Source organism: Coturnix japonica, chromosome 5 (genome assembly GCF_001577835.2).
Source record: "Coturnix japonica isolate 7356 chromosome 5, Coturnix japonica 2.1, whole genome shotgun sequence".
NCBI lineage: Eukaryota > Metazoa > Chordata > Aves > Galliformes > Phasianidae > Coturnix > Coturnix japonica.
Genome location: NC_029520.1, coordinates 1,144,008 through 1,166,715, shown reverse-complemented (window position 1 = coordinate 1,166,715; position 22,708 = coordinate 1,144,008). Strand labels below are relative to the sequence as shown.

General features: G+C 38.9%; 1 long non-coding RNA gene across 1 annotated transcript; it reads left to right on the top strand.

The window, feature by feature from the left end:
- LOC116653541 lies at positions 1-2,752 on the top strand. Its single transcript, XR_004307599.1, has 3 exons — positions 1-107; positions 1,391-1,448; positions 2,627-2,752. It is a non-coding gene; the product is annotated as an uncharacterized LOC116653541 (long non-coding RNA).
- The last annotated feature ends 19,956 nt before the right edge of the window (positions 2,753-22,708 follow it).

The following is a 22,708-nucleotide window of genomic DNA, read 5'->3' as shown; positions in this document are numbered from 1 at the left end:
ACCACCGTTAGAGCAGCATTTCTTTCTGGACATTGTTCCTGTGTGGAGTTTTTGAGGTGAGCCTCAGCACTGTTGAGCATCCATCTCAACTGAGAGTCTCAGCACTGGTGAGTCTCTTCTTAGATACCCTCTGGCTATTTATTATTATTATATTATTATTATTTATTATTATTATATATATTATTCTGTAATTACAACTTTACACTCATATTATTCCAACTATACAGCCTGTATGACACCCCTGGAGTTGAATAGCTCTATTTTTTAATGAAATAAGTTCAGTAAATTTTGGTTTTGCTGGGCAGAAATTCTCATCACCAAAGTCATCTGTCTGTACAGCACTTAAGTTGCTTCTAGCTTTAAGAATGAAGTGCCTCTAGTGCAAAGTTCATATTTCAGATCCAAATGAAAACGCCTTTAAATTCAGTAGCCAGTGAATATTATCTTTGATTTAAGTCCTGGACAACGGTCAGAAAAGTGGCAGGTTCTATATGCTAATTAACTTTTGCTTTTATTGTGTTAACTTAAATGTAGAGTATTAATACTGAACTGGCATCCTTCCAATGTAGCTATGGAAAAGTCTATAAAAAAATAAAATTATCTCTAGAAATCACCCCTATTGATCTTCCATCACTGTGTTCAGTGATTCTAGAAGGAAGTGCAAATGAATGACAGTCCTATTTTTTTCTTTGCTTTTATTAACTCTTTTCATGTTTATTTTTTGCCTATGAAATAGAATTATACTGAGCTAAATGAGTACAATAGCCTTGGGAAGACTTCAGTTTTTAAGATAGAAATTTATCCCAACAGAAATCACATTTAATCGTTTCCAGGTTCCACATCATTTTTTTATTTAAGCTAAAGTGGCATCAAGGTTTAAACACATTGCTTATTCAGGTTTATTTGTAACTAACCCTGAATACAATACTTATGACCACTATGCAGAATGATTACTCAAAGCTTGATCTCCCTAACCCTAAAATCAAGCCAAGACTCCTGCTATCTTTATGCTACATACTATCAAATTTCAATGCTAAGACAAAATTTCTTTGAATTTGATAGGATGCTATTGGCCTTTCAGGCCACATCTATGTTAGCAAATAGAAAAGAACAATAGGAAGAGATTTCCAGAGTGAAATGGTGCTGATAACTCAAAATCAACTGAAGTCCTCTAAATTGTGTAGAAAACTGTGAGCATCAGAGGCTTTGGCAGTTGGTGGGCATCAGTGAGGTTGTTGTACATCTTGCACTTGAGTCTCTTCCTCAAGGGGACAAACAGAGGTGCTTCAGAAGTGAACTCTGAAGATGATGTGGTGGTGTGAAAGAGGTGAGTGGGTTGCACCAGGGGATCACTGCCTAACTTGGTGCATTATACTCTTATGGTTAACAGGCACGTTGGAGGGCTTTCCCCATATTCCTCTTTAAACTCTCCTGTGGATGGAATGATGGTGAGAAGTCAAAAAGTGTAACCGGGTCTGTAAGGCACATAATGGCTATGGTTGTGTTGTGAATTCTTTTGGGTAAAAACCTAAGCTCAGGATGGCTTTTAGTCCTAGAAACAGGAGAACGTGTAGCAAGATACAGGATAAACAGGCCCACAGCAGTAACTCAGGGTATCCTGAAAAAACAGCAGTAGCATGGCTTTGAATTCTGGGAATTCATCATAATTCATCAGTACTTAATGTAGTGATTTTGATTTTTAACCAGCTGTACCAGTAGGGAAAGCTGCTGATTATAAAAGCAAAACTCATTAACTTGCCATAGACAGGAAGCTCATGGCATTCTTAACTGCTGATCCCAAACTGAAAGTTATTAACATTATCATTAATCAAAAATGTTAGTGTCTATTCTTTGACTCTTTAGTTTAGTTCTTATTTACAATTGATATTTTCATCATATCTCTTGCTGTCCTCTTTGGGTGTCTTTCCCAAATGTTCACCAGAAAATTAAATGTTTTTCACCCATAACGTGTTTCAGTAAATCAAAAATTGATCTGTTCCATTACTAACAACTTCTAATGGCACTAATCCCACTGTGTGGTTTCACTTGTCTATCATGAGAAAAGCTGAAGTTGACAAGACCAATAAATCTTTATTTTCAGTTTTAGAAAATGATGGTGACATCAGAACAATGTACTGTGGCACCAAGACTAATCTTTGGTGTAGCTGCCTGCCTCTCAACAGTCTTCAGAGCATCAAACAAATTTCTTCTCTGTTGCATGACTAATCCTAAACTCCTGCAGAGAAAATGTATGCTCTGGGGCAAATCTACATTTACTCATTACACTTCAAGTAAAAATATACAAAAAACTTTTCTTCTCCCTCATTCCCCCCCTCCCATGTCTACCAATCAACATTTATAGGTAATGGAAGCTTCTCATACTGAGAAGGCAACAGCAATTCATATTGCTCTCCTAATTGTAAAAGCTACAACGAAATTATTCAAAATTACTGTCTAAATAACTGGGATATCTTTTTCCTTCATATATTATCGAAAAAAACCAATTCACACACCAAAGTGGATCTGACACTGATTCTGTTTCCATTGTTAATAGTGCTTTTGAAAGAGCTTGTGTCTGTGTTTAGTTTGGCAAAGGCTGCTAGTTCTTTGTTGTCTTTAATTACAGTCAATCCTGATTACAGAAGCTCCAAGTTCATCCAGTCCAACTGTCCACCTACCACCAGTATCTCCCCATTAATCACATCCAGGGACAATGACTCAACCACCTCCCTGGACAGCCTGTTCCAGCTCCTGATCAATATTTTAGGTAATTGTTTCCTAATATCCAACCTGAGATGGAGTGTCTCCAGTAGGCTCTCCTTTTATTTGAATAAAGAGAGACTAAATACCTAAATACTCCTCTGTCTCTTTTTGGGATAAAGATAATTGAACAAGCATTAGTCCAGTTTTTGACTGAGTCCTCACAGAGATTCTCTGTGGTTGGAATTCATTCATTTTGTTTAACTTAAATGGTGCAAAGTAGACAGAGGAATTAATGCTTTACTTAATAGCAAAATGGACAGAAAATTTTATAGAACTTAATATTTTCTCTGTAATTTGGGCCCCTGAATTTCCTCTGCCATTTCAAAAGTCACTTACTCTTGGTAAAAATAGTACTGTCTCTTTTTTTTTTTAGTTCTTAATGGAATAATGGAAATATAAATCCTATAGAAATCAACAGAGCTTCTATCATCAGACTTCAGTCAGAGTTGGATTGTGTGACAGGCATTTTTATTAGTAATAATCACCACTTGCTTATGGAAACCACAGTACTTTCTCAAAATCAGAATCCAGCAGCTTGAGATAATGGAGCATAAGAAAATCATTTCTTGGAAGAAATTCATAAGGTGTGGCTGGACAAAAAGTATTTCTCTGCTGTGTAATGCCACCAAGTTGTAAACTCCCTATTTCTGTTGTTATTTTAGCATGTTATTTGTCTCACGGAAAGAATGGGAGAATAAAAGGATGATGACGCTAAGTGGTCATTGTGAGTAGAAAATATGAAGTGCAACATCATGAACTGTGGGACTCTGGAGGTATTACTCAAAATTTCAACGTATAGGTCAATAAGAAAGGTTATATTTTTCAAATCCCTACTATATTTCTGTAGTATATGGGATATCTGCTTGCGCCTATGTTGCAATTATCATACCTCCATCAATGTGAGTATGGCCAGAAGTGCCTCTTTCAAGCAAGACTGCTTCTCAGATCTCAGAGTTGGCACAGTTTCACACTGTCCATGCTGCAAATCCTTCAGAAACTTAGAATGAATTTATAATAACACCTTGTGCTAAGTGCTTTTGAAGAGCTATTTTGGCTTCATTAACTTAGAGAAATCAGCTCACCGTGTCTTGTTTTGACCCTTGGGAGTACTACCAAAATGTCACTTAAGGTCCTTAAATTCTTTTTGTGGATCTTAGCCTTGACTTTTAAAATGTCATGGGACTGAGAGTCGACCTTATAATGCATTGATTCTGTCTGGTTTAGTTATTGCAGCAGCAGTTGCAGTGCTGGATAAGAAATCATACTCCAGAAACTCTGCAGTGGTGGTTTTTCACCTCAATGTGATATTACTGTGTTCATGGTAGGGATAAAAAAGGTGAGAGAAAATGGCATCGTTCATTTGAGTTATTATAATCAAGTACATCTGATTACATTAACACAACTCCATTTTTTGTCAGTGAATGTGTATCTGAGTTTGGTTGGCTCAACTCAGGCACTGAAGAGTTTAAAGGCATTTTTGCTAATTATTCCAACAGAAAATTGTGTTTACACCAAATCCTTTGCTTTGCAAGAACTAAATATTGAAAATGGTTTGTTCTAACAAATCTCTTTGTCCTGTAGAACTGTTTGGTCCTGATTAATTTTCCATCCATTTTCTTATAGGGAGAGCAGCTGATGCTGCAGAAGCAAAGGGATGGGTAGGCTGATCCCACAGCAGCAAAGAGTTAAGCTCTGCATAAAACGCCAAGTGCAAGCATGTCATTAGCTTATTTCACTCCCATAGATTTGATCAGATTAATGTAACTCTTCATGTGTTTAAAATTAATTATGTGCCAAGCACTTTGTAGCATCAGGACTGAAGTGCTGATCAAGTCCCTGATCCTCCTGCATGTGCCTTGTGTGGGTTACTTATTAGCAGAATGGATGAATTGAGGTATTTTGTTTTTTTTTTCTTTTGTTCTGTAAGGGAAACCTGATCACAGCCTGAACCTCTGATTAAACATCTGAGGCAAAAGATGAGCTTGACTCCATCTCACCTAGATCCCATTTAAGGGCTGAGCACCACTAAGGTAGCATCTCTTTCTGGAGACTGCTCTTGTGTGGAGTTTTTGTGGTGAGCCTCAACATTGGTGAGTGTCCATCTTGACTGAAAGCCTCAGCACTGGTGATTCTCAGATACCCTCTGGTTATCCTTTATTCTGTGATTGCAACTATATACTTGTATTATTCTGACTATATGTGCTGTTATACTGGGCCACCTGTTATGGTACCTATTGTTTCTTGCTTCTCTTGTGCCTCTGTATGAGCAGAACAGTCTTTCTCCAAAAGAACATCTATGGGCTTCTCACTTCTTTCCAAGTATTTCAAACTTTGTCCTTTTTGATTTGTCAGCAGTGCTGCAAGAGTTCAACCAACAACACAAGGCAGGAAAGGCTGAAAGACTTACTGCCTGAGCTCTCAGTGGAAGAGCAGCAGTAAGTCTGTTGTTATTTTTGCCTCCTACTGGGCAAGTAAATGCTTTAAGTGCACTTTTGTTTTAAGACTATAAGATAATGTGGTTAGTAGCTACACCTGTAGTAATCTAAAGTGTTGTGATGAAGGCAGTATTCTGTGTGCAGTGCTTTAGTTCTCTGTGTTTTATGTGCCTTTTTTAAAGAGCACAAGTTGCAGACTGTTGCTAGTATGAGGCATTTCCAGAGCTGGTTTTATTGGCAGATTGAGTCTGAACAAACAAATGTTTTTCTAAGAGAGGCCCCAAGTGTGGGCATGTGGTAGTGAAATAATGTAGAGGTCATGGGTGAGGCAATTCCAAAGTGAAGTCACGTCACAAAACACACTCAGAAAGATAGCCAAGAGGCTTGAATTTTTTAATGCTTGCTCTTAACAGGGACCTTTGGAAAAAAGCTGCATGCAATCATATCACGGTAGGTGGTTGTAGCTGTTCAGTGAAGTGCTGTTGCACCTATGATGGAGAACATCAAAGAGTTTCTTGCTGCTTTCAAGGTCTTTGTAGAAAAGACGTGAGTTTGCAGACAGTCTGTTCAGTTTAATAACCACAGCATATCTTTCACGTAATGGTTCCTTGACTGGGTCCTAGCTCCACTCAGCTAATTGAAACCACTACAGTTCAAGAGCACAGCTGTATAGTCTTCATTAAACATCAAGGCTGCTAGCTGAGGATCTGCACCCAGCAGGTATGCTGTCTTAATTAGCATGAGAGCAAATGCATCAAATCTAATCCAGCTCCATTGCATCCAATATTACAGATGATCAGCTCTGGGAAAGCAAATAAAATTTTGGCAAATCTATGCAGACAGAATAAGTATCAGTGTGTGTGTATCTGGATAGGTGCATCGTTTTTCATTGGGGATCGAACTGCTCATGTGTGCTAGTTTCTCTTCCTCTAGCGATGAGTTGATAGTTATGTTACACCTCATGCAATCATCTAACAGCTGATTTTGTACTTCAGTGCAGCTGTCATTGATTTATCCAGGTAGTTAGATATGCAGCACAGTCAGAGCTGTAACTGCTTTATGTGCTGATACCCATGTGGACTGCCTAGCAGTGCTATCCAGCTGTGTCCATCCCACTGTTGTTTCTCTCTGACTGCCATTTTTACCGAGCAACCAATATCATTTATTTTTCCATGACAGAAAATTGAGTGTGAAGTCTGAAGATGCGCTTAAATCTAAAGTGTTTCAGGTTTTCTGGGTACAACTCTATTAGTCTGGTGCATACACATGCTTATACAAGTAGGAAGAGCTTTAAGACGTTCATAGTCTGTTGTTTATTATTCACTGATACCTCACCAAAAACAAAAACTTAAATCCATTAGTAGCAGTGAAAATAATCACTATTGACTATTGATGCAGAACAGGAACTCATATCAAAAGTGGGACTGCTGCTTAAAAGAGGCTAAAAAGATATAGCGCAGGCTCAGCCTTAAGCGTCAAATCTGGGAGAAGTGTTTCCAATGTTCTCTATTTCTGGTGAAGTGCACTGCTTTGTTTTGGCTTCACGTACATCTATCTATCTCTTGTAGCAATAAATAAAGCAATGTGCTTCTTTTGTGAGGCTTAGGATCAGTTTTTGTGTGGAGGGCATTCCAAAGGATGCTTTTTCTGGCTGTTGATGAAACCTTAATGTCACCACTGAGGCATCCACACAGAAGATAAGTCATGTAGTGTTTCAAGTTCTACCATGCTTGCCTTATCTGTGCAGAAACATTGCAAATAATTCTGTTTTCACAAACAGATCTTTACTGCAGAAACATCTAAAGTGGAGCTGGCCTTCAAGTCAGCAAGATTCTCATCTGTGGGAATGTAATTTTTCACTAGTTGTGTATATAACCCCCATCTTCAATCTGTGTTCTGTATGACTGTGTCAGGCTTCTTCAAAAGAATGAATGCCCTCTGATTTCTGAGCTCATAGCTGGTATTTTAGCCTTTTCCTTCTGATTTATAGGCTTAATAAGGACTGGAATAATGAAAGTGATATCTCTACAAAAATTTTGGATTACTGAGGGGCTTGTTTGTTTTAAACACAGAAGACATCACATATAGAAGTAGATATTGAAGTGACCCACCATGACTCTTTGAGTTTGATGTACATCTCCATGTAGGCTGAGGTAACAAAGGGAACTTACTGGCTGAGCCATTAAAACAATATTCTGAACTCTGTTGTCAAACACTGCAGCTGCATGAATCCAGTTGTGTCAGCTAAAGGTCTTGGTTGTTACTTTGGTAGTGGTGCAAAGCTATGATTTATTTCCTTTGCCCTGTGCTTATGTCTATATAATTGGAAAATAATTATTAATAGCTGTGTGTAGAGCCAATGACCAGCTAATATGTGGCTCTTTTCGACTACCTCTATATTTAGGCCTCAGCAAAGAAATTACTAGCTTTACTGCATGAATCCCCTTTGTATCATGAAAGCCAGTTTTAGTGTGAATATTGAAGCGTATGAGCCCTACGTTTTTTACTTTTTTATTAGAATGACTTATGTTCACTTACCACTCACATTATAAAGGTACGAAAACTCAGCCAGCATGATTTAACTGTCAAATTCTGATGGAAAGCTTGAAGTGAGCTCTTCTCCCAGCTCAGAGGTTGTGGCTGGGAAGTGGTGGTGTTCGTAATAGACCTAGGGCTACTGCTGAACAGTTTTGCATCAAGTGTTTTGAAGTCAACGGCCTTACTATAGGGAATAAAGCTTTGTGGTTTTTTAGAACCAAAACAGAGTCTGTTGTGGCAGTGAGCCCCTTTTTGTCTGCCTCTTAGGCTCCTGATCAGGGGGATATCTGGCTAATGATGAAGCTTTATACCTTAAACACTGTGTTGCCTCCCAAGTGAAGTGCCACAATATTCCCAGTAATCATGTATTCAGGGTAGATGAGGGGAAAGAATGGATTATTAGTGCACCAGGGTAGGGTGAAGTCCTTGTATCTGAAGGACTTTATGTATGCTACTATTGCTGCTAGGAGAAACATCTACCTTTTCTCAAGGGCTCCTGTGAAAAAACGTGTTAGTATTACCATATGTAATAAAGTCACTTAGCAGCCAAGTACAGTGTGTTTTTTAGGGTTGTTTTCTGCTTCCTCAATGCACAGAAGTGCTGGATTGAATGTTGGTTGTATGTCCAAGGTGCTTTATGCTCCTTTGCTTAAATCCTAAATTCCTTGCTATGTACCTTAATTTTTATCTAAATTCTTACCTATGTACTGGATTGGTAAAAACCATTTACAGTCCTGATATCCTGTGTGTGTTCTGCAGTACTTTGGTTTAGATCTTGTTAGTTAAACCATTAACTTCACTAAAACACATTAAAAATTAGCTCCATTCAAGTCATGAAAGTGCTTATGAAATGCACTAAAATGAACTGAAATACTGAGCTAAACTTTTCCTCAGTGTTTAATGATGACTTGAAACTACTCTTAAGGAAGCATCTGTCCACCTCAGTTTTGCCTTAAGTTAAATGGTTGTCGTTCTACTGGTATGGATTCTGCAATATATCAAGTAGTAATTAAGCATCAGAACTGATATTTTATGAGATAAAATGCAGTAAGAAAAAAATCCCTTGTGAAGATAATCACATTCAGAAGTCTTCCTAGAAAAGCCTACAAAAAGAAAACACAGCGCAGCAACAAATCCTTTGGTTCTTCTCTTATCAGTTGGACAGCTTTGAGATCAAGGAGACTTGCTGTTCCATGCCAGCTAAGAAAGTAACTCTAGATGCCTTTGAAACACCATTGCATCTTATTTTGGCACTTAAATGACATTTGTTGACTGTTAACTTGCTTACAAAGATAAGTGTACTCTGCAGTTTACAGCTTCTGCACGTATCTTCAGGTTCTTATCTCTGAAAACACTGCTTGCCTGCTGCATGTTTGGCAGGCAGCAATGCTCCTGCCTTCCCCTGAAGTCACAAGCAAGAGCAGAGTTCACTCTTGTTTCTTTTCCTGTGGGCTTTTAATACATAGCACATTTAATTCATAGCAGTGCTGCTGCTGCCTGCTTTAAAGGGAGCTGTGTCAGGACTCACTGATGGAATCTCTACATATAAAAATATTGAGGTATTTTTGTGGTATTTTCTTCTTAATATATGGCTCAGAGTGGTGTTAAATGGAACTTTGCATGTGATATGGTTTTTCTTGCTGATTGAATTATTTCTGGAAGGGAAGGAGTTAACTAGTGGATTTCTGAAAGGAATGTTATCTCCTTAACAGACATCTCTTTTGTTGCAGACCTCTGCAGGATGTTTGATCAGTAGCTTCTCCCTGCACTGCAGTTAGAGTTGGTATTTCATAGAAGAGAATGATATAACGAGTGCTGAAGATCATGTTCTGTGGTACTTGTCAGGGCTAGAGAAAAAGAGAGATCTCGAGTCCAGAAGAAAATGCACAACATAGAAAGGCCATATATTTGATCATTCACAAAGCCTAGGAGAAAATTAACATTATCAGTGGAGTCATACTAGATGGATGGCAATGACCAGAATTGTTCCTAGTCTGAAGCAATAGCAACTGAGGACAGCTGCTGTATTTAGGATAGTGGAAATAGTAGGAGAAAGAAATGCTGGGGCAGGGTGAAAGCCAACTGCAGCTTTGCAGTGAAATGAATGTTTCCTGTTCTAATGATAGGAAAGAAAATCTTTAAGAACAAACCCTCTGAAACATCTGCATCTCTGAATGCTGCGTTATCCATCAGCTTGCTTACATATAAGCAGCTGGACTAACATCAAAAGCAGTTTAAGAAATGTGAATCTGTGTGTACCTTTACCTCATTCTGTTGCATGGCAATATATGACAGTTGGTGCAAAAAAAAAAAAAATAATCTGAATTCAATAGTTTATTTTTCTACAAGCTTTTTCTTTATGGGGAAAAAAAATCACTGCAAACAGTGTTCTGCTTGTGGAATAGTATGACCTTAAGAGGCCTTTATTGTCTTCAGCTGTTCTGTTTTTCAAGCACTTCTAATATAAGCCTGCTGGAAAAAGAAATAATGTATAGCATTTAGTTATTTTATTGTGTAATGAAATGAATGCTTTCACAAAGAAAAGAGAATAGGCCATAGGCTCTGATGTACTTACTGTGGTTTTTGATTCTGTATTGGATGTTTTGATGTAGTTATGCTTTAGTTCTGAACGCTATCAGCGCTGCTGAATGAAATCATATGAAGTAGATATTTCCATCTCTGTAATTCTGAGCACCTCCTAGAGTGCTTGCAAAGAACATAATAGGAGTTGAAGGAATACAGTTTTCTTACTCTTCTTTTTTCCCCAATCTTCACTTGTGCCTCTGTTTCCCTTCTATATACATCAAAATCCAATGTACCATGTGCTGTAGTTCAGAGGAGGAAGATGACACTACAATTATTTCAGCTCTTGCAGTGTGTTTTCAAGAGCCTTCAGAGCTGGAAAACACATTGGTAGCTACTAGTCTCTGAGTATTCAGGAGTAGAACTTAAATATTATGATGTTTAAAATGGGAGGTCTGCACAGATGTAATTATAAAAGGCAGAACAGTATGGCATAATTTTGCTGCATTAAATATCTTGTACATCCTATTAGAATATATTGTTCTCCAAATAAAATGATGAGTCTTGCACTTTAAGCATGCTGCTGCTGCTGTGTGTCCTTTGGAGGCTATTTGAAATAGCCAGTAAAAATTCAGAAGTTTAATTCTGCATTGGAATCTGTTTATCTAAACTCAAGGACTTACGCAGGTCAATATGCAATACAGTCTCAGACTCTCCCATTTGCTTTCCATTCGAGTAAACATTGATCTCTCTCACAGAGGATTTCAGGGAAAGCATCAGATAATTCACAGATAGTGATGGAGATTTATATTGGAATGCTATGGCAAATATCAGAACTGATCACAAGTGCTCTAATACGGAATGAGAGATAATGAGCAAATGCATTTACGCAAGTACTTAAATCTCAAGGTTTCATGTGAATAGCATATTTAAGTCCTCTTTAAGCATCCTCAACCCCTATGTAATAAGTGCTTCTGAAATGACACTGTGTCAAGATGGTGAATTTTGCTTAGTTAGCACATTATTCACTAGTCATAGTTAATATGCTTAAAGTGTGATTTTTATGTTCATTTACAAGCTTGGGTTGCTTGAATTCTGTTTCAAGGGCCTCTATACTAAACAGAAGAAAAAATACACAACCCTTTTGTCTTGCCATAGAAATATACTTCTCCCAAAGCATGGAGATTCCAGATTATGAACTACGTGCACCTTTGGTTCAAAAGCTATTCAACCAAACTGGCATAGGTGTATATTTTAAAGTATATAGAGGACTTTGAAGAAGAGATTCAGACTACTGAAAGTCAAATGTCCAGTTTCAGGATATGTATTACTGAGCATATTCACGCAAGGCTGAGGGGCCTTAGCATATTTTGGAAAACAGAACTAGAACTGTGGTGCTTGGTCCTGTCCTTTATTTGTCAGCTCATATATTTGAAATCTACAAGTGATTTGCAGAACATCTCTTCCTCCTTCTTCCCTTTTCAGTGCTGGCTGAATCTCACCTTTGCTTTCTCCCTTATTCCCATCAGACGTGTTTTCTATTTGGATCAACGCCTTGCAGTTGTGAGGGTAATACTTCTCATGCCCTTTTCTCCTTGCTGTACTAATACAGAATTTCACAGCTGCTAAGCAGAATAAGTAAGGGGATTGCAGGTTTTTTGTTTAAATCTTTAGAAGCTAATGTTTTCTTACTCAGTTGAAAGTTTTTATGTGGACACTAGGAGCAGCTTAAGAAATGTCACTGGCTTCTAGGTGATTGTCCCCCCTCTGCTCAGCTCTTGAGACCCCATCTGCAGTATTGCATCCAGGCCTGGAGCCCCCAGTACAGGAAGGGCTTTTGGTGTGGATCCAGTGGAGGCCACTGAGATGATCAGAGGGTTGGAGGAAAGGTTGAGGGAACTGGGCTTGTTTAGTCTGGAAAAGAGAAGGCTACCAGGAGGAATGGTTTTAAACTGAGACAGGAGGTTTAGGTTAGATATTAGAAGGAAGTTTTTTGCTCAGAGGGTGGTGATGAATTGGAAAAAGTTGCCCAAGGAGGCTGTGGATGCCCCATCCCTGCAGGCACTGAAGACCAGACTGGATGTGGTTCTGGGCAGCCTGGGCTGGTAGTTGACGACATTCTCATGGTGGTGATTTCTGCTTCAAATCTCATCTGCACTGGGAGAGAGCAAAATCTTCTGCTGATGCATGGCTGAGATTGTGGAAGTAAAGCTGCAAGTTCCAAGGCACTGATAACAGGGTAGCAAGCAAATAGATTAGCTTCTGGAATCTACTTGTATCATGACTTGTCTGTTGAATGCTAAGATATCTTGCAGGGGTGTACTGTACTGAAATACATCAGTCAGAATTTCAGCACAGCAAGGAAAGCTGCACGTTGTATGTGCAATCTTACTGAGAGTATTTTGTAAGCAAATGTGGAACTCTGTACTTAATATCTACAAATTGCGTAGGTAAATTATTCTGTACATCTTTGTTTAACTTTCATATATTTAGTTGTGGCACCGTGCCTAAAGATGCTTTTGCATAATGTCAAATTTAGTCTTCTTAAATCTTGAAAGATAATTACAAAGTTAAGAAGTCTTACACCTGCTTAAGTCACCTTATATTTACTCAAATATTGTAGCTTATGTTAATCTTGGTTTTTATGAATGAAGCTAGAGTAATTACAGGGTGTCTACTTGAGCAATGGCTCTTGGACTTTCTTTTATAACAGAATTGATTGCTGCCCTGCCCTTTCCTTGGTTCAGTCTTCTTGTCTGGTTAAATCAAAGCCAAATAGAGCTTCAGCTGCTGCAATAAAGTTTCCAGCTTTCTTTATTTCTGACTCCCTCATGGTGAACATCCCCATTAGTCTTCCCCAAAGAAGTGCACAACAAAGCTGCGTCTCTGGCTGAACAAACACAACCCACCCATAATAACCGTTGAGTCTTTGCAAGTAGGACCAAGTGCCATAAAGTGCCGAAGTTAACTACCTGCTAAGGCTATTCATGCAGTGAGGGGGTTTGTGCAGCTAATTAGAGTTTTATTCATAGGCATTATTTGTTTGAGGAGGGGAGCAAATGGTTCTATTTCCTACTCCTGAGTGTGTGTGGGTTAGAATCCTGTTTAGCTGGATGTATCAAATAAGTTTTTGTTTTTTTTTTTTAATTACTGATATTAAGAGATAGGGGGGAAAGAGCTATACGTACTGTGTTAATATTTAGCTGCTTTTTGAGCAGAGTTAATTGCACAAAATACCTCAATATTTTCTCTCCTGAAGATTTTGCGTACTAAACCTGTCTCTGTTCCCTTAGTGGGTAATGAGAGGAAAAGAACAGGTATCTGAGCCAAGGAGATTGCAATTGATTTCTTGAGGTCAAGGCTGGAATCAAACCTTCACCTAAACTTATTACTTTACTATCAGGGTGCCTGCTTTCTTAATCCCAGGTAGTTATCATCTCCTATTTCTGGATTATTTTTTAGCTTTCCTTGGAAGCTTTCACTCTCTGTAACTCGAAAAGGTTTCAAGAAAATGAGTGTTGAAATACAAGTTTAATTATTGTTAAGTTTGGTAATGAACCCTGTCAGTTTGAACAGGCTGTTTTTAAACACGCATGGCAGATACAGCTCCATCTTTTGTGAACTGCCAGGCATGTAGTCAGTGAGTTGGAGATGATCTATAACGGTCTGTTTCCAGCTTAGTTCCTCTTTAAGACTCTTGGGCAAGTGTTTAAAATGACTTTTGAAGTGATTGAGTAATCAAGGCAATTGAGCCATTGGATGTTTTGCAACAGTGAACCAAGGAGGGCTGTGCATCAGTTAAGTGCAAAGAACAAAGCATCCTTAGTTAAGAGGTTCTGGCAGATAAGGTTTTTTAAATCCTAATTTTTAATTGAGAAATATTTGGTCCTTTTTTCCCCCTTTTTGTAAGTTTTGCTAAATAGGGCTTCTTGCTGTATGTCTGATGAGCAAAAAGGGAGTTGTCACAGAAACTGGCAGGTGAGGCTTCTCATCTGGAAAATGGAGTTTGCGAGGAGCAGGTTTTGGTCCTGTGTTGGAACAGAAAGCACTCCATCACTTTTTGCCGTCTAATGACATGAGCATGCCAATAGCACTAATACCAAGAACCTGACACAGCCCCTCTACCCATTGTTCCTAGGGATGAGTAGATGAGCTTTTGTGCTTTTCTTCCACCTCCAGAGTTTTGTGGACACAGAAGAATGTGGGAATGCAGGCTGCAATACTCTTCCAAAATCGTTTAATTTGCAAGATGTTCATGATCGTTTGGTATAAAAGGCTTGGTCCTGACTGCTTGACTTCCTGATATGTTGCCAATTGAGTAGGAAATGGCAGATGGCTGATGAGTAAGGCAGGTTTTTCCTTGATGTGCAATAAGCCAATCAAGTTGGCTACCTTCGTATTGACTCTCCATTCCAACTTAGTGTGTAGAAAGAATGACGCTGTGGGATCTGGAAGCAATCAAATTGGTGGAAGTTTTTGTTATAGTGACTACTCAGCAGCTTTCCTGTGTGCTTTTGTGAAGTGTTCTTGGGCTCCCTCATGTACATCCTGAATATCAAGCTGAAAGGTTTTCTTATAGGGTAAGCTTTAATGAAAGGCTGAGAGTGGATACCAAGAGGGAGGGGGGGACATTTGAATTAGAATAGAGAATGATTGGAAGCAATGCATATATATAATAACAGTTGTTATTTTTTTCCTGGGAGAAAGCCATTTATTTCATATGCTGTTCCCCCTGAGAAATGAGGGATCCATTCAGGGAATTATAAATAAGCCTGAGCAACCTATAAAAATATGTTACTTGAGGAGAAATCAGAAATGAACATAATTTAAGCACTTTGCTCGGCTGGTGCTTGGGAGTACTATCTATAGCATATAGAGGATGTGCATTTATGAATGCCAACTGGCATATTTAAAAACAAAAGTCAAATGGGTAGTATAAGTGGGCAACCAGAGGAGACTGAAAATGTTGCAGGCTCAAGAGGAGAAGAAAAATACAGAAAGGAGAGAAGAAAGACAAAAGGAAAGTTGCAGTAAAGGTTATGGTAAATAATAAGAAATTTATAAGCAACAAAAGGTCAATGGAGAAGAAGGTTAGGCCTCTTTGATGGCAGCAGTAATTTATTGACCAAAGAAAGTGGAGTGCTAAGAAATTAAATGAGTTCTGTTGCAGCGCTTGCAAAAGAGAACCAGGGTGAGATGCCAGAACCAGTCATAAATTTTCCCAGAGTGCAGAGCAGTAGTGGATAAAATAGGGGTTGTGCCAAAATAGGTGCTCTAAAAATTAGTGTCTGATCTAGAGAGCTAGCTAGATTGCACGGCTGAAGGTTGCAAGTCTATCTACATCAGAGCTGTGCCTAACGTTGGGAAACTGAGCTTGATGGTGGTGTGATGGGAACTTGGCACTTTGTCTTGTTGATGCTGCACAGCTTGTTTTTAAAGTTGAAGCTTCAACTTCTGACCTTTGCAGTGTAAAGAAATGCGTCCCTGCCAGTCATTTGGATTTGATAGAGTTGGTGCAGGGCTAGGGATGCCATGGGAAATGAATCATGTATGTGAAAAATTGTATTATCCTTTGGGTATGACTGTTTTCAATGACTATATTAACTGAAGCAAGGCTGTAGGAGTTTACAGTGTATCCTCTGCGACCATTGATATAGGATAACTCTCACAGTAATAGATCTCCTCCTTGGAATAAGAGGAACAGAGTTTGCCCTTGCCTTTAAAACTGATTATTTTTCTAATGGCTTTCTTGTTTCACACAGGTTGTGTTAATGATTACTAAATAGTTACAACAGAGGAGGATTAGGTAGTGGTTATTTCTTTGGTTGTACCCTCATATTTGGCAAAACTTCTTCCTATTCTTTTCTTCTTTGGATTTTTTCATCTCTTTGTTTTCTTTTCTGTCTGTTCTCTTCCCTGTCCCTACTAGGTTCTGCTAACTGGAACATCTGCAGAGCTACTTTTAATCAGTGAGGAACTGATAAGTAAAATGCAGGCTGTTCTCTGCAAAAATCAGAGAGATGCATATTTGCATGTGCTATGGAGAGTTGCTGGGAAGTCTGCAGATGCTATTTCAGTCGCTTAAATAAATGCAGCTTTGTGTACAGCTAGAAGATGGCTTGGATTTCCTTCTGGGCACTGGGAGGGGGCTGGGAGAGTGTTTTGCTGTTTCTTCCCCCAAGAGCAGCTGGAAGACTATAGTACTTAATATTTCTACTGTCTCAACACAGGTGCTTAGTAGCTCTTATATTTGATTGATGCTATTTTGGATATTATTTTCAGCAAGGGAAGATATAGTCTATCTCCGGTTTCTGAGCTCAGAGTTTCAATTTAGCTTTGACAACACTGATTGGGAAGCTGCAGCCCACACTGTGTACTACGTCGGTCACCCACTCAGTTCATTCTGCAACCTGACAAGGTTGGAGATCTGCTGTGTGCCTGTGTTACCAGACTGCCAGTTTCCATTCCAAGGAGCTGTCACAGAAACCATAACTGAACTGAAGAGGAAACCATGCTTGGAGAAGGAATATACTGTTCCTTACTGTGCAAGTAAGGCAGAAGTTGTTGCCTTACTTGCATCCCTAAGGAAGTCAGTGGATGCTAATTAACTCAAAAGAAGTTTAGTATGTGGGTCAACTGAAATAAAACCTGGGAGGATGGTTTGCATCTCACTTTCAATTAGAATATAGAAACTTGAGGGAGTTGACTTGTTAGAAGGAAGACATGTCCTCGATACTGGACTAAGTACATCCTACCTTAATATCAACTTATCTTCCTTAGTAAAAGTGCTTATCCACATGCAGGCTCTTAACTTTTCATGTTAAGCTGTGATGGTGTTGGGCAGTGTCAGCATGTGATATTGCAAATGCGTTGCCAGACTTCTTCAGAGGTTGCCACATGCATTAATGAATAGAATAATTCCTCTACCTGCTTTAATCCTTAGGGAATTTTTGTGAGACTTAATTATTTAAGCCCTCATCCTTTGCAATAATTTATTTGTAAAGAATCTCAGTGTATTTTATTTTTGGTGAAGGCTTTACAGAGGTGTTAAACATAATACTGTATAATGACAGAAACCTTCTTTAAGGTTAATCCTATATTTGAATTCCTCAGTAGTGATACTATTTATGCAATAAGGGACTTCAAAGCAAGTCCATTTATCTCTGGAATTGTCATTTTAATGACAGTAAGCAGAAGAGCTGAGAGGGAATATTCAGGAGAAATCCCAGCTTGGGACAGCGTATCCAATAAGTCTTTTAAAGTTAGTGATAGCTACTTCTGTTTAATGGTGCCAGAAAAGAAAATTGAGATACTGATTAACAATTTGGCAGGGTTCTACTAAGTACTGCACGGTGCTGGAATGTTCTCTGTGTGTGACAGCTCCTTTCAAATCTGCTTAATGAACAAGGATTGATTAATGAACAGGGTTAATTTATTAATATAATAAATGGGTCCTTCCCCTCTGTCCGCCTTTTCTTCAGTGTTGCTGTCCTTAGTTCCCTGGGTGTCACGTTGTGTGTCGATAGCATTGAGTGAGGACAGGAGAGAACTTGTGCAGAAGCAGAATTTTCCAAGGGTATTACTAGGTTGATGTAAATTTGCTGTGAGCAGAATGGAGGAAGAATATTATGGAGCAAAATTTGGGCAATGCATTGTCTTTCTGACAGTGGTTTTCAGCTCTGTAAAAGGATGTAAAGGAAGCATGTCTCCTGGGAGCTGAACTGAGATTACTGTGTGCTCATCTTCTTAACACAACTGCAGCAAAAAAAAAAAGCCTCATGTGTACTTGTATAATGAGTCTAAATATGGATATAACAAATAATTCTGATGAGTGCTGAATAATGTGTCAGAATACCTGAAATCCTCAGCTATAATGTTGGTTTGGGGTGGCCTCATTTTCACCAGAATTTTACTGTTGGACATTCCTTTTCAATGAGATCTGCCCTCCATCTGTTAGAGAGATGCACCTACATTGGAATTAGGCATATCATTTACTTTTAATAGGTTTTCCACTACCTGAAGCAACTGAGAACATCAGTTGAAGCGGGGAGCTTTCTTCAACTATGATTTGTACTAATCATGCTTGTTATACTGAAACTATGTGAATACACAGCTGGCTGGGAGGCTTCCTAGTTGTATGTAGCACGCTTCAGTCTCTTCCACTGTTGTTTTAAAGGAAGCAATGTTAGAATTGTATGAGAGGAAAAGAATGTGTGCATCCCTCATAACAAAACAATGATACCTAGGGGTGTTTGTATGTTGCTTTCCACTATCTTTTACTTGCAATCTTTTCTTGGTGGAATTATCCCACATGATTACCAATACCAGTGTGCTTAGGAGGCACCATTTGATTAATGAATGCCTATTTTGAGTTATTCATTAGTTTTCTTACTTTTGAGGCTGTCCTAATTATCTAAATGAACAGGCTGTCATGCCAGTACACAGACAGATTGTGATATTTTGAAAACAAAAATAGGATGAAAAGGATGCTAATCATGTTCAAATAACTAGTGGAAGGATGGCAGACTGTTCAGGATGTTATACTTATAGGAAACTTGGTTCCACTTCTATTTTGCATGTCTTATACGTAAGATCAGTTAAACATGGCATGGAATTTGATGTATTTGAATCGTATCCTAGAAAGGTTTTTGCAGTCATGAATTGGAATGAGAGCAAAGCATTTACTGTCTTGCTCTTCATCAGGCTGAGGAAGTTAATATTCTTTTAATGACTTATCTCCTTGGTTTTATGTCTATTTGGGGCTGGAAGATAAACAAGATCTGACTTTAACAGTCCTCAAGAACTATGAGGAAATGGGAGTGAGCTGGGAGGAGGTCCCAATTAACCTGAAGTTCTCCATTAAGATCACTGTTTCTCTAAATATGCTTTAATAAGCTTCCAATAATCAAAGCCCATTTCCATAGCTATTTTTGAGGCTTCACTGAGTGGTCAATGCTGTGTCTTTGTGGTCTGAGAAGTTAAAAGCTTCGTACCTTACCAGTGTTCAAACTGCTTGTACAGTCTGTACTTTTTATTTAGTTAATTGGTTTCCCTGCTTTGAGAATCATATCCCTATATTTTAAAGGCTTCAGGGCTGAGCTGGAGCCCTTTTGCAGCTTCCCTAGATGTCGAATTATCACAATAATAACGCTGATTATGTGTTGCTTATGGCTGCCATTGATGACCAGGTTAAGTGTCAGGAAGTCTGTACGCTCTGTCTTCAGTTTTGAGTCTCTCCGAGGCATGCTTGAAAATGATGTGATAATGAATTACTCCTTTCCTCCCTGACTGAGTAGCTTGACTTTTGATCCACTACAACTAAGAGTGAAAGGAAACTGCTGTGTTAATTTGGAATAGCAGAAACATTAGAGATGAAGAACGGTACATCTCTCTGGAGTTTTTTTTTCAAGTGTGCTTTTAAAAAGACATATTCAAAAACCTTATATATATATATATATATATATACAGTGCTCTTATGAAATAGTAGATAAATGTTTGGATGGGTTGTTGAATTAACTTCCTTTTAACCCCCTGGTCCCTGATACTGTAGATCATTCTGACTGCTTGAGAAAGGACTGATTGACATGGCAATGACTCAAAGAACTGAAGATTCTCCTCAGTAGTCCTACCACTATACAAAGTGATCATGACAGATCCTTGCCAGCCCTCATTCACTCTACGTTGTAACAGATCCATATTAGGTCTTGTTCAGAAACCTGACTACATTTTACTTTAATTTTCCTCTGATGCAATACCTTGCCAATAAAAGATCATTAGTTGGGTTTATGGACCAGCAGACTCTCTCCTGAGGCCAGAAATAAATCTTTTTCACTTGCTCTTCTGCAATTTGGCTCTCTTTGAACAGTTTGAATATATTCAATGAATGCTAGCAATGGAGGTGATTGATCATCAGGTTTCTATTTTAACTCTGGGGGTTGCTAGTGAAGTAATTAAAGACTGACACTGTAAGGAAGCATTCCAGTATTCCTTTGTTAATATGGCAGGTATACAAGTAAAAATTAATGGCAGCAGCTTTCTATGAATGTTAACACCTGATAATTAAATTAATGGCTCCAACATCTATATTTCTTTGAGTTCTAATTATTGCCCAAAGCTTCGTAGCTTATGAACAGGAAGATTGTTTTCCCTGTCTGTACTCAGTCCTCAAAAGAGAAAGATGAAGACAATGACTGGAGTAAAAGCACCTGAAACACATGGTGGGGGTTAATAGTGGGGATGCTCAGGGACTTCTGCTGGTGAGATCCCAGTAACAGTGAAGCTTGGTGTGAACCAGAGTGTCTTTCTACCTGATCTTGCTGGTCCTGCAGTAGTGAAATTAGGAATGAAATGCTGCACAATGAGGAACAGGGATACCATGAGTGAATGTTAAATAGTAAAGTGGTATGAAACTGATCTCAATGGCTCTTTAATAAATCCCAGAATCCACATTGGCAATGGACAGCCATGTTCTGTGTCACCTTTGACAGCAGCATCCAGGCTTGTGAATTCTTGAGGTTGCATCAAATGCACAGCTGGGCTCTTAGTGTAAGGGGGAAAGAAATTCATGTTGCCCACTTTGTGCACGTGTCATAGGAAAAGCTGAGAGTGGAGCCCATTAGGAGTTTGACATGTGCTTGGTTGTTCTGTTGAGATGCTGCTGAAAAGCAGCTTGGTTTAGAAATTGTGGACAACATAAACTAGCTCCAAGTCTGCAATGATAGCTGCATAAGTTAGGCTCTGATCTAGCTACACAGGGATTGCAAAGGCTACTGGGTGGAGATAGTTTCATTATGTATACTGGTCTACAAACATCCCAGTTCACTGCAGTTAGCAGTGAAGCAAAACAGGGTTTTCTTAATTAGATTCAATGTTAAGATTTATTTTTACATTTCTTGAAAGACGAGAGGAGCATGTGCTAAACCAAAAGTTTAATTGCTGTAGGAAAGAAAATAAGGCAAGGTAAAGATACAAGATAAAGGCACTTGAATGGTGCGGCGATGATAGTGCTGCTTTGGGGTTGTTGTGGCCAAAGTGCAGGACCTGGCATTTATTCTTGTTGAACCTCATCCCATTGGATTCAGCCCAGTGATCAGCCTGACCAGATCCCTCTGTAGGGCCTTGCTACCCTCAAGCAGATCCACACTCCCAGCTACAAGTACAAATTTGGTCAGATATACATAGTATCAGTCAATCACAGACCAACAGATGAGCTGAAAAATAATCAGAGCTGATTTGCTTTTGCTGAGCTTCTTTGATAAAACTGCATATGAGAATATCAGAATTGATAATTTGAGGAAAAAAAAGTAATGAAAATATATATCTTGCTTTGTAATGGATCGAAATAGTTAAGGGAAGACTTGAAAGCTGTTGGTCTCTTATCCGGGGTGGGAAATGCATTTCCAAGCCAGCTGTACTGAAGTACACTTGAAGAATAATTTGTGTAAGTATGATAAAAATAGAGATTGACTGAAGTGGCAAAATTACAGCCTTTTAAATACATAAATCTCAATGGTCTGCAGAGAGATGAGCTGTGAAAGAAATAGGTATAGTGGAGGGCTTGCTTGAAGATGCACAGCAAAGAGATTGTCATCTGCTCTCAGTCTCAAGGAATCTCGTGCCCTGAGTATCTAGTGAGTGGTTGAACTCTGTAGAGGACTTGATTCTGCACACAGATAGCAACTGCAGAGAGATACTGCAGTCATCTGAATGCTGCCTGATACCTGCTCTGACCAAGTCTGCCACTGATGTTGTCACACCTGGTGTCTCATCTGCACTCCGTGTGATGATGCACCTGACTGTCACATTGCCTGAGCATTTCCATTCTGTATTAGTGTTCTTTATATGCCCTCATCCAGGAGTTGAATTCTTGAGTTATGAATTCCCAGTGATGACTCATGATAGTACGGCGTGCCTTCTTTTTCTAACTTCACTTCTAGAATGTAGTTGGATACCGTATGTCACTAGGAGTCAAAAGAAAAAGCCCCCATCTCAAAAAAGAAAAAAAACACAAACCATTCAGCCACAACGAAAAGCAACACTTTCTTTTGCATTAAAACAGTTAAAAATAAATAGAAAATTGCATGTAGCGAAAGTTTTAAACTTCTGCCATTGCTGTTTGTTCTCTCAGTGCAAGCACAGCCTTTTTTTTATGTGAATTATTGAGTCAGCAGAGGCTTTCATTCAATATCTGCTACTTATTTATAGGAAATGAAGTATTCAAAGTACTGTGAGTGGGGGGAAAAAAAAATCTGTGATCTACTTCTTTAGGGAAAGGAAGTGAACGCAACGCTTGAGGTGCAGCCTCACCAGTGCTGAGTACAGAGGGATGATCACCTCCCTGCTCCTGCCGGCTACGCTATTTCTAATGCAGGCCAAGATGCTGTTGGCCTTCTTTGCCACCTGGGCAAAGGAAAGCAAAAATAATGTGCATCACGTGCTGTGTATGTCAT